The following is a 13772-nucleotide window of genomic DNA, read 5'->3' as shown; positions in this document are numbered from 1 at the left end:
CTGCCCACTTCAGCAAGTGTTAGAACATAAAATGTGTAAACAAGAATTCCACCATAATGTAGGGCCAGACCCCTTTACCGAAGCTCTTGGCAGTATCTCAGCAGGACATGCTCATTGCAAAAAAATTAGCTGAAGTCGGTGCAGCCACAGACGCCAGACAAGATCAACTCTTTGCGAGAATTGCCGATGCTAATGCAAAACAGGTCTATATCATGTAAAAACTTGCCAGACTTGAAGCTGCAGGGTTCTTCAGGATCAGACCATGACAGACATGGTGACTAATATGGGTAAAACGAAACTGATGACAAAAGCAAAAATATTTTAAAAATATTGAAGATTATCTCATAAGTACAGGCGGTAAAATATACAAGGTGTTTTCTAATTATCATCTTCCAGATCAAATTAAGGCGGAGGAAAGTTGTTGTGTCTAACATTCAAAATTATCACGACGGTCATGAAATGCAATGTGTCACTGTTGTCAGCGATCCTGCCCAGAAGGACATACTATTTTGAATCTTGTCGTTTACCATCTCCGGATTATCGGGTTCTGTATCTATAAACATGAGCATCAAACGGAGCCGTGTACAATTCGCTTCAGACTCATGGTATCGATGCCAGTACTTGCGATAGGCACAGCATGTTACACCCGAAATCCGCACAGCGGAAATCTTCATTAGAAAAGAATGACATCAATGTTTCTGCAAAGATTTTATCACATATTAATACATTGTATTTCCAGAAGCGATACCATCACTAGAAATGCTTGCATATTAGATTTTGGGATACTACAGTATAATCGTTATTCACTGGTGCTTATGTTGCAGAATGAGGATGGATATTCTTGAAGAAGAATAAGTGACTCCATCAAAACATCTCATATCGAGATAGTCCGTGTGTAGTGCTAAAAGGCCATGGGTATCTAATCGTACTGGCCAAGTTTTTATGTGAGGCTTATTAATAATTTATTTAGTTATTTATAAAATAAATATGCCATTGTAGACACTACGCTTTGGATACAAGCAGAGACTACCTCACAATGGAACGTTACTTGTGCATGGGATGATGTAGACGACGAAGGAAAAGCTATCTATATTCACAAAAGTATAAGAAAACTCCCAGGACCTAAAGGAGGCTTGATATTACCAGGGCTTAAATACACGGTGCAGTGGAATCCTTAGAGGAACAGATGAAAACAATCAGCCTCTAACCGGACAAGAACCTTATAATGGTGTGGATGCAATCGCAACGAGTCATGCTATTTGCTGTAGGGATCATCCAGAGGATAGAGCCGGATCCGATACGTTTATTATAAACAAATCAAATAGATAAAACCTACAAAATGTAGAGAGCAAGTCAAACACGGATTAGTGCAAATAATCGTAGGAGTTAAAGATAAGTTAGACGTCGAGTCCGATCCTGGGAACACGCCTTGTAGACTTCAGTGCCAACGAAATTACTTACACAGTGCATAGCTTGCCGAAGAGCAGCATGAGCCCGCACGAAAACATTTTCCGCGGTGTAAAATCATTGCTCTGTGGGTACATCTATTGGATATAAAAGAGTATGGTGCTCATAATGATGTGATCAAACATCTGCTCACAATGGTCGATGTATTCAGCAAATTCGCTTGGATGTTTCCATTAACAAAAAAGGAACTTAGATCGTCGACAAAAAAAAAAAAAGCAGGAAAATTTTCTGTGGACCATGCCAGCAAGATTTACAATGAGACCGTTTCGGACTGGCTCCGAGAAATTATATAATTTTGTATAGAACACACAATCAAGATAAAGATGTGGTGATCGAACGTTTTATCTGGACGCTAAAAGACCGGATGAGGAAAAGGTTTATCAGTGTTACGATTTTTTGACACATTTAATGGACGAGTACATTCATACGAGACACCCCACCATCAGAAAGACTCCCACAGAAGCAAGACAAAGAAGGCATAAACAAAAAGTAACAGACGCATTAGTTTTTGCATCCCACATTTTGACATTGGAGACCGGTGATGAGAATTAGCAGTAAAAAGACACACATTTGAAAACGGATACACACCAAAATGGACCAAAGAAGTGTTTGTGGTAGATAAAGTTAATAAAACTCTCAGATATGTGTTGTATATGCAACATAGGAATCTACGAAAGGATCTTTACGAGCAGAAATGGCAAAAGAACGATCAGGAAATTTTCAGGATAGGAAAAGTCATTTCGATCAGCGGGAGAAAATTACTCTTCAAAAGGTTTGGTGTTCCTGAAAAGTTTAATTAGTGGATTTCGACGATAGTGCTGTAGACGCTTGGGTCTTTGACGTTGACGTGATGTGCAAGCACGTCATGGGTGCTGAGACCTCCGACGTTGAAGTTATGCTTTTAGTGTGTTTGCACAGCGGCATTAAGTCGATGCGAAGATGTGTGCATCTTAAAAATTAGACGCAAGCCCATCAGAAGTATTTGTATCATAAGCCAGTAAATGGTGTTGCTTAACACTGTCGAACATTTCTCAGCGCATTCGGGCAATTCCCTGATTTAAAAAATACGCTTAACACGTAATCAAATTTAATGAATTTCTTTCCGTCTGGGAGGGGAGTACGTGTGATGCAGTGAGTAGCATGTAGAATTCCTGTCTTTGTGGTGCTGTCAAATTAAAACCCATGAGTTTATTTCGGAAATGATATTGATGTTTACATTTCTGCACCGGTCGCTGAAGAGCAGCGTAAGTGGAGCTGTTTTAGTCTCATCAGAAAAAATCAGCTCAGGAATGTAACTAAAATCTGTATTTAATATTGTCACAAGCTTTTAATATCTCTCTGGATAGACAGGTGTTGGTACCGGTTCCACGCTCGAAATGCTGGGTGATCAAAACATTTTAACATCTTACATACAGGATTCTGGCACTAACTGTCGAAGATGATTAGGAAGTCCATTATTTAAAAAGTATTGATTTATTTAGTTCATTAACAGGCAAATGAACAATCAATTAATGAAAAAGTACTAGTATAAATAATAGAATACAGGCAATGGTTCGAGGTTACTGCGGGTTTTGATAGTTTTTCTTTTTATTTTGAAGACCGGGTTCCGCTAGATCCCTGTGCCAGAGCTATAAGCATGGTTTTTGCCACTCAATTGCAGGAGAACCGCAACATTAATTTGAATTTTATCGTGGTGGTGCTTTTCAGAACGACACCTGACTACGAAATCGAATTCAATTTTGAAACGCGCCAGCGAGTATTCTTGAACGCGACGGATGTTGATGTGAAACTGATTTATGAAAAAGTAGCCGGAGTTTTCGAAACATTTCAGCAACATGGATCATTGTGGGAGCCACGTAGCTCTTTGTCATCACGGTCAAATACAGTCCACTCATAGAGAGCTTATGGTTACCGTTGCCTAATAAAAAATGGCGAAAACCAATGCTTAAAATGGGCTTTATTATTCATACTTTAACCAGCTGAAAAACAAGAACCAAAAAACCAAACAAAACATCTGGAGGAATAAATCATTACAAAATTATATTGATGACCAGATATCGAATTCGCAGTACAAATCAATGACATCCCAAAATTTGAAAAACAAAATGGCATCGGAGTTAACATGTTTTCGTATGTATCCACTGAACACTAAAACAGTACCGTTTATTCGATCAGGATAGTCGGTGCTGGTGATACGATATTTGCACCGATCTATTGTATGTTGACAAGGATGATAAGGACGGTCGAAGATGAAGTCTCCAAAATGAACTGTCAAATGCTTTTCTCTTTCTTTTCTATAAAAGTATTTGACGATCACGGACTAGGATTGCAACTATGATACTGATACCTCCTTAAGAGAAAAGTGAAACGAATCATTTTACCAAAAAATTATTTTCAAAGGAGAAATTCTTTTGTCGTATACTCTGATTTTGAAGAGATGATCATCTCAGAGGACGATCAGGAACTTGACGAAGATCAGCTATGCACGATCACATATCTGCAACATGTGCTATGTAGCTGTGCGTAAAAAAATAAAACTCCGAGATCAAGCTCAATCGTGGGCCTATTGCATAACATGTCGGGGAGGTGGGTATCTAAAAAAAGCAGATAAAACATAATCTGTTTTACAGGCTCAGATGATTTTGTTAGAGCCGAACCAAATTGATTTTCTAATGCTGTGGACTGATAGATCTCTGAAAGTTATTAGGCAGTGAATGACGGAGAGATCATTGTCATTATGCTGAAGAGCACAGAGGAGCTGCTCACCGTGCGTGTCATTTATATTTCAAAACACTGCATTTTATACCCGTGGTTGTCCATAATTTATATCGATGCGATTCACGTATATCGGCAAATGTTTTGAAAACTTTTCACATAAAATCAAACGATTATCTAACTACGTGATAAATTACACGTCGTTGTCGCTAGGCAGATGTTTCAGTTTATGTCGGCTTCATTAGAAGATCTCTTCCAAAGAACGAAACTTTTGAAAACAAAATATGAAGATCATGTCCAGCATGTAATGCGCAAAGGAGTTTATCCTTACGATTTCATGAACGATTGGAACAAATCTGAGAACACATTTTTATTGCCTAAAGAAGAGTTTTACAGCTCATTGATAAATTCTTTAATATTACCGAGGCGGATTACGGTCATGCACTCAAGGTATGGAAGTTGATAGGGATGACTACTCTATGAAGACTATCATGATTTTTAGTTGTTCACATATGTATTGCTGCTTGCCGACATCGTTGAAAGTTTTAGATGTGTCTCACTTATTGCGGATTACATACTTATTGGTATTTTTTCTCCCCAGGTTCATGTTGATATGTTGCACTGAAAATCCGCTCGGTCACCTCAGACTTGTTTTACCGACGCCGACGTGTTCAATTTTGTCAAGGAGGAGGCATTGACGTCATTACTCATGGACATTCCTAAGCCAGCCACAAGCATTTTCCCGATTACGATCCTAATAAGTAATCTAAATACATCTTTGTTTTAATACTAATACTCTTCATGGTTGGTCGATATGGCAACCGATGCCTGTCAGAACTTGTCCAGTATGAATCGAGAAAAATGAAAAGAGGATACTATCAACAGTGCTAATAGCACCTCCCACATTCTCGAGGTCGAGTTATTTTATCCCCAAGCACTCCACGAGCAGCATAACGATGAGCTCACATATCCTGTGGTTAATACAGGAATTAGAGTGCGAACGTAAAATATCTAAAGTAGTACATAATCTGATGAGAAAAAATTGGTATGTCATTTATTATTATTTGACCTTAGGAGTGGAGGTGATAAGAATTAATCTTGTGCTCAAATTGGATCAACGCAGGTGATTAGAGATTTATTTTAGTTTTATCAGTTCAAAATCATCGTGATCCGCAAATGATTTCAAAAACGATTTCTTCAAAACTATAATTCGGTATCCGGAAAAAAAAATATGAAAAAAACAATCAAAAGCGAGTAGGCGTCGAGCTGGTCAATGATGTCGTGCGGAGGAAAAATAAAAGCCGGTCCCACGTTTATCAGCATGAAAATCTTAGATGAAAATATAGCAACGATCCAAAGGAGAAAAAAACAAGTTCGTGATGAGCAAACCCATCTATTGCGGATTTACGGTATTAGATTTGTCGAAAATATTCATGTATGATTTTCGTTACGGGCACATCGAATCCCGCGAGGGATATAACGCGAAGCCGTTATTTACCGACACTGACAGCTTGTGCTATGAAATTAAAACAGAGGATGTGTACTAGGATATGTTTACGCACATGAATTTATTCGATTCTTCGGATTACGCTAAAACGAGTAAACGTGACGATGATTCCAACAAGGTCATCGGCAAATTTAAAGATAAAAAGAACTAGATGCATATAGCGGAATTTGTCAATTTAAGAAGTAAAATGTATTCGGTTAAATTAGCAGGTGGAGATATTAATAAACACGCTAAAAGAATATAAAATATCGTCTAAAAATCTCTGGCATATGATCATTATTTGGCAGCGCTAGAATAATTAAGATGTTTTCTCGCATGTACACGATTAGATCTAATTGTCATCATTTATTTACCGACTCGCTTAATAAAGTTGGTTTATCTTGTTACGATGATAAACGCTATGTTCTTGATGATGGTTTAGAACTTAGGCATATGGCGATTAAGATATTAGAGGAAATGTTAAAAACACTTTATTGACTGATCTCGGATTGATCTAAATATCAGCCGTGGAAATCAGTCAATACGATACGTTGGCTTTGTTAATCACACTTCCTTTCTTAACTTAGACCGGTAATTTCACATTCGCGGTTGTCCAAACAACCTTATTTAGGGTAAGACGTGTCCGAGCAAACTATTTCGTTATCAACAGTAAAAGTAAATGTCAATGAATTTCAACGTAAACAAAAGTGGTAGCCCCCTCTCCCCGGTTTCAGGGTACGACGGATTAGAGCAGAAGATGGGGCTATGACAAGAAGATTACCCTCTTGTCACAATGAACCTACCATAATGAAATATCATGTATTGAATTCGGAATCGTCATTTCCCATTATATTTACGTGTCTATAAGTTTGAGAAAGGAAAGGTTCTTTGCATCAGGTGCTTGGGTCTTGTGTGATATTGCATGGCTTGAACTAGTAATATTCGGTTCGAAAGGGCTTTATAATACCTCATACAAAAAACACAATGAAAGTGTGAAATTTGAGTTTCGTGATTTCTGGTCTTTAGATGATGGGTAATATTCGCTTGAAGAGAGACACCTATAATGTAACAATATTGAATGTTATCTGCCATCAGAGTAACACTTTATAAGACGCCATAACCTTAGCTTATTATCCGCTTGAACTAGCATAGGATGTGACTATTTTTGAACTAGATTTGGTCATGTATCCTAAACGTTTAAGGAATGTGCATCCATAATTAAGCGGTTGCTAACTGCAGTAAGCTTAGTTTAGGTTATAATGTGTCTCAGATATTTTCATGTGAGACCCTATTATTTAACCCGGACAAATGTTTAATCAGTAATAGATGTATAATAAATGTGGGTTTGTATAAACGTCGACCATAAGACATTACGTACGATTTGTTGAAAGTCCAAGACGGTTTTGGGGCTTGACAACCTTGGATACACGGATTCCCCGATCATCCAGCATCCATGCCTCAGCCGTTTGATGATAGATTCGCTGCCTTGTTAGTATTTTCGGGAGAAGGAAAGGCTTCAGGACTAACCCAGACAGAAAATCCGGAGTGCATCCCCTAAGGAGGCGGGGTGTCAACTACGACTTCATTACGGCAACTCCTGCATACAAACTGGTGCCAAAAATCAAGATCAGCATTCCTTTGGACATCACCATCAATTACAAGAGAGGGATCCTAACGTCTGGGCAGCCCAGGATTTTCATACTCCACGCACGGGAGAGGCCAATCCAGCCCCGCTCCTGAGTGGGGAAACAACACGGAAGCTGGCAATCAACGGGTTATAATTCCCACCCGATTGGTATAGGGAAGGGGTGGCACGGGTCAGGTTCGACGGTTTCTAGGGATCATCGCGCCCCACTTGCCGAGTACAGGCCTCCTCAAGCTGGGAAGCTCCCGGTCAGTAAGGTGTCATCCCGCAAGCGTCTGGCTGCTTCATTGGGTGCCAGGAGTTCAGTGTGTTGCTTAGGTTAACAAGCGGACGGAAACTTCGCACCAGACAGCAAAAAAAACAAGAAACTAACAAAGAAGACTCTAGCTGTTCGATTCGCAAGCTGAAACATGCACACCATGTGCACCAGCATCTCATACGACCTCACAGAGGTGGATAGCACAGCCAGACAGCCATCATAGATAGAGAGCTCATCAGACTAAATGTCTGCAAAAAGTCCTCCAGAAAAACATGCTCGCCTTCAGTTGCTCCCTCAGAGATGAAGACTACACCTACTTCTGAATGGATTTAGAACATGAGGAGCCCTACCAGTAAGAAGTTTATTTCGCCCTCAAACAGACCCTCCTGGCCTCGTTTGTGATTCCCGCAGGGGGCACTGAGCGTCTCTTGTCCATCCGCCTTGCCACTACTGAAGTTCCTGTCAACATCCTCAGTGTCTACACCGCCACCCTCACATCTTCAGAAGACAAAAATAGTCAGTCATATTGGCAGCTGGACGAACAGATCAAAGGATAACCTATAGACGAGCCACTATTCATCCTCGGTGACTTTAATGCCAGAGTAGGTGCTTACCACGAGTCATGACCTACCTGCCTCGGACATCATGGCACTGGAAAGACCAACGTGAAAGGTCAGAGACCGCTGAAGCTGTGCAAATACCATGATTTGTGCATTACAATCATCTTCGTCAACTGTAAGCCACAACACAAAGTATAATGGAATCACCCCAGGTCTCATAGCTGGCACCAGCTCGACATAGACATTACCTGGCGGTCTGTCCTGAAAAATGGCCTCTCCACCAGCAGCTACCATAGTGCAGACTGATACTCCGACCACGCCTTTGTGAGCAACAGGGTGCTCAGACAGCCACACACGACACCGCTTCAAACCTAAATGCCGACCTCGCATCAACGCTATGCCGATTTCGGTCCCCTCTACGGTGGATATAATGTATCCGCCCCGGACCGCGCTCTCCAGAACCTTACAAAGTACGATGCCACTGCCAAGTGGAAGGCCATGAAGGGTTCCATCAACTGCACAGCCATATCCAAGTTTTGCAAGAAGGAACGGCTCAGTCAGAACTGGTTGAACACACAACTTTCAAGGATGTAATCATTAATCGAGGAAAAACGAAAACCCTTTATAGCTTAGAAAATGCTCTAATGACCGGACGGTTGCTGCCATGAGCCTGAAGCTATCAACCGTGGGAAACCACCATTGCTTCTGCCGCTGCATAAGCTGCTCTGCCTCTGCTGGGTGGAATGAGTAGTCCCCCAAGGCATGCTTGATGCCAACATTGCGACCCTTTACAGAACGAAGTCGACCGCAGTAATTGTAACAATTTCAAATGGATCTCGCCTCTGAGCATCGTTGGCAGTGCACGTTGGCATTCTACTGAACAGGCTTCAGCTGCTAGCGGACCGTGTGTACCCCGAATCACAATGCGGTTTCAGATCAGGCAGGTCGACAACAGACATGATTGTCTTACTCTGACAACTCCAATGGAAGAGCAGAGAGCGAAGGCAGTCGCTCTACATGATGTCCATCGACCTCACCAAGGCGTTCGACCTGGTAAGCAGGAAGGGCATATTTGAACTTATCAGGAAGATCGGCTGCCCCCTCCCTCAAAAAACTCCGCAGCATGATAATCTCTTTTAATGACGATATGAAGGGAACATTCCACTATGATGGGTCCTCCTCAGACTCCTTCCAAATCAACAGCGGTGTGAAACCTTTTCGGGTTCTTCTTCCCCTTGCACCTGTCCTACGCCATGTACACGTCCACTGATGGCGTATATCTGCACACCATATCCGACGGAAGGCTGTGTAACCTGGCACGACTGCGTTCGAAGACCAAAGTGAGGTCGGTGCTCATCAGGTAGGTGCTCTATGCTGTTGACCCATTCACAAGATGCCTTACCAAATCTCCACATGTTTACACGATAATTGTTGTGCGGTTGTACTAATGAAAACTATTTCAGATTTGAAGTGTAAGAATGACAAATAAATACTTGCAACATATTACCACGTATCTCCGGTTACAGTATGCAAATTAAATGTTACATTTTTCAGTAAAATGAACTATAGGAATTCCTAGTGAGAAGCTGTGGAAATGGTACTAATCCGAACAGTTGAATTATGTAAATACCTCATTAACAATACTTTATTTTTAAGTTCATATCTTACATTTTAGGCGTCATTCCTTATCAATGACGAAAAATAGTACTAGAAACTATTACTCAGTCCATAAAAAATTAATTTAGATATTTATTTCTTCTCCATGGCTATCTCATTGTTCAAATAAATCATTTCATATTTTGTGCTAAAGACATTCCACGGTTTAAAATAATATAGGATTATTTAAAACTGTGGGTAGGTATGTATGTAGATAGGTAGCTAATGACATATGGATCCATGGCTGAATGCATGGGTGCATGCAGATGTGAATATTAATGGCTTTATTACATTTATAACGCTAAACAGTCCTAGACTGTTTAGCCTAAGTTTCGCGAAAACACAAATTATATGTATTTTAAAGTCCTTTTTTAAGCAACATATCGAGCTGGAAATGATTCATTATTCCCGAAAGGTTTTATGGATAAAGCTCATTATCATGGTCTTCTGTACAATTTTACATTCTGTATTTTCAAATAGAAAATCATGTAAAGAGAATCATGGCACATTCAGACTCTTAATAGGTGACAGTTCAGCATCGTTTATCTTCAAAACTTTGTTGGCTTACATGCTCCATCTATAACTTCTATTGTTTAAGTCGCAGCTAATGTTTGTTTCTCGTTCTTAGAATATTGCAGCCTGCTGTGCATGATATCTAAAACTTTAAAAAATGTACACAACACGTTTTATGTGTCACTTTCTATTTAATAATGCTTAGTGGATCATGCGTTAACCTGTCATTTTGTTAGGAAATGTCATGGATTAAAAATAGACATGATATCGGAAATATCTTATTATGTAAATGAATGTGCTCTGGTACTGTACAAGTCATGAGGTAAACTTAAGAAAATTACAAATTGCATGTCTAGCTTGAAAGTTTCGTGACCAATCACATTTGCTCAAGCTTGAATATCTGAGTTTACAATGTAATACAATAGCTCTTTCATCTGCTATGAAACAATCACATAATTGACAATTTTGATATTTCTAAAGATGTATCATAAACTTTCAGATTGGAATTTTGGTCCACAACAATGGTTTTAATATTAAGGCTTAGTTAGAGAAATGAGTCGGTATACGTTTGTGCTGCTTGTAATGGCACGTTTAACACATCGGCAATATAACGCCATAGAAAGACGAGCTATATTCCTTTCCAAGGCCAAGTCCGACGTTCTTTACAACAGAATTGAAACCGAATTGATTTACGATCGAGTTAAAACACTGTACACAATGCATGTGTATACAAAAGAGAGTATGAAATGAAAATAAAAATGTGCTACAACAAATAAACACGTAGACCATAAAATTTACCACCTTGCACAAAGATAATTCAATAGACATGGGATTCATAAATATACGAAGAAAATAAAAACAAATTCGCTAAACGATACGAAACTATGACACTGAAAACGTAATCAAAATCAGCACGATTAATGTATGGTTTAACAATGATAAAGATGATTCATGTAACTATATGATATGTTATGAATACGGCTCATTCAACGTTATGCTCGAGGGAAAGTGGATGCTTCGTACATCCATACTATATGAATGAAAATATGCGTTTGGTTCATACAACCATGTGATTTGAAGAAATGAGTATGGTACATACAACCATACGTCCCTATAATTATAAGTCACTGTTCACTGTCCTTTGCGCAGTCCGTTACCAATATCCTTCAAAGAATTTTGACTGCCAAAAATTACACTGCAACATTGCCTGCAAACATGCCATTCAGCCAGTTATGCTGCTACATGTAACAGCTACGCTTCCACACAGCTGGTTAAGCTTGTATGACCATAGCTAGGCTTCCACAGTGCAGGTCATGCTGTTTTAACCATAGCTACGTCACCACACTGCAGGTCATGCTACTACATTACGCTGTCGAGCTGCACTACTCTATCAGCCTTATACTGCCACGTTGCCAGCCCTATCAACTATATCTTGCCATGTCAGCTATGCCTCCAAGCCTTCCAGGTATATGCAGGGCACACTGGCCATGGTATTACGTCTAATAAATGTTGTTAATAAATACAATATACACATCTTCTTACTTACTTACAACATACAGAATTACACTAAGCATTTCAAAACCAAATTCATAAAATACATGTTGCCATCAATGTTTTAGGTCAATATAAAGCCCTCAACAGTGAATTACATCAAAACAGACATTTATATATACCCAAACACTGTGTAGATGTCCTCAGTTTCAAACCTCAAGAATGCAAGATTAAAACAATATTTCGATATTAGATATTTTAAAATACAGATACAATTACAAATTTGGCTTGCGTTATCTACTACTTGCTTGCACCATCGTTATATATTGACATCGCGGTGCGATGCGTAATCTACTAGTTACTTGCACCATCATTATATATTGACATCGCGGTGCGATGCGTAATCTACTAGTTACTTGCACCATCATTATATATTGACATCGCGGTGCGATGCGTAATCTACTAGTTACTTGCACCATCGTTATATATTGACATCGCGGTGCGATGCGTAATCTACTAGTTACTTGCACCATCGTTATATATTGACATCGCGGTGCGATGCGTAATCTACTAGTTACTTGCACCATCATTATATATTGACATCTCGGTGTCACCGACCTACGACCAGATTCATATATTACTCGGTCACCATTAAAGAAAGTAAACGAGGAAAGTGTAATGCTCTTAGGAAACATTGTACGCGTCAACAAAATCAATTACACTGAATTGTTCAAAGGCATTACCATATTATTTTCTTGCCTTATTCCGTGCGAATACTTTCCCCAGAAAGAGAATAAATACATTTTGAGTAATCACCGAATATTAATAAATAAAATAGCCTTTACAGTTCTTGATTTGCAATACCTAGTGTCAGTACAAAAGTGTTGGATTGATCAGTTATGTTTTACTCAAATAGTCTGCACCTAACATTTTCGACCCCTCTTGATTGCCTCAACTCGAAAACGTACGGTTGCAGAGTCAGTGCCCAAATAATCAATCGAAAGTTGGCAATTTTGTTTAAATAAAGCAAGGGTTGTTGGTCAGTTTAAAAAAACAAACCCTCCCCAAAAGAAATTTCCCAATCTCCCAATCTTCCAATCTAGAGCATGACACACTCCTTCTCAGTCATTCAGAGTTTGGCTCCCTGCGTAGAAATTTCCTGTTCGCATAAGCTGGAACATCATTATCATTTCATTATCCAGCAGCTTAACTGCTCTCAGCTCAGTTTCAAATGCAATAGTTCTTAGAATTGAGATTTTTGCTATTATCGGTAGATCAAATATAGGTGAACTGATAATTTTGCCTTTAGCGTACTAAAAGTTGTTTCTTACGATGGTCCCCACAACACTTTATTTGGTTGCCCCATGTCTGTAAAATCAGATAATGGACTAGTAATGACAGTAAACGTTGTCATACACTTCCTGTAAACCATATCTAACCTAGAAAATAAAACAAACGAGTCATGTTGGCTGGTTGAAGAGAGTTGCTAATTGATTTTACTTGCTTGGGTCGAGGTTTCAACTGACCTTATCCACTGACCATATGAGTCAAATAAGTTAGATCTGTAGAGTATACCTTTTAGTAACCTGCGCAGCTAGTGACACGAAGAGGCACTGGCACCTACTAATCTGAATGGCGTTACCTTAAATTGGTATAGCTCCTTCTGGGCGGCAAATTTCGTCAGTGGAAACGGACTCCTCATCGATGGGCACTTGTCAATATGCTTTTTACATATCCAATTTCGAAATGTATCGTTGACCTGACAAGTTCGCAAAAAGACCCTCCATATCTGGCATTGGTTCGGAGTCAGAGGCCATCACTTTTTTAATTGACGGAAGTCGATACACATGCGGTTTGAATCATCCGTTATCCTAGCAAAAGGCAAAGGGAGACGAATATGGCGTGTTAGAAGCTTCATTCACCCATATGTTCAGCATTTTACTAACTTCTTATTCCACCAGCTCTCATGCAATTAAAGGT

At 39.5% G+C, this 13772-nt stretch overlaps 1 protein-coding gene and 1 pseudogene across 1 annotated transcript in view; both read left to right on the top strand.

The window, feature by feature from the left end:
* LOC149806948 (orexin receptor type 2-like) overlaps positions 1–13772 on the top strand; it is a 155839-nt gene that overhangs the window by 111306 nt on the left and 30761 nt on the right. The gene's annotated exons all lie outside the window — the stretch shown is intronic.
* LOC149806949 (uncharacterized) lies at positions 5224–6166 on the top strand (annotated as a pseudogene).

Source organism: Sinohyriopsis cumingii, chromosome 1 (assembly GCF_028554795.1).
Source record: "Sinohyriopsis cumingii isolate HCF-2022 chromosome 1, ASM2855479v2, whole genome shotgun sequence".
In the NCBI taxonomy this organism is placed as follows: domain Eukaryota; kingdom Metazoa; phylum Mollusca; class Bivalvia; order Unionida; family Unionidae; genus Sinohyriopsis; species Sinohyriopsis cumingii.
The sequence above is the reverse complement of the archived record's forward strand: the minus strand, read 5'-3'. Positions and strand labels throughout refer to the sequence as shown.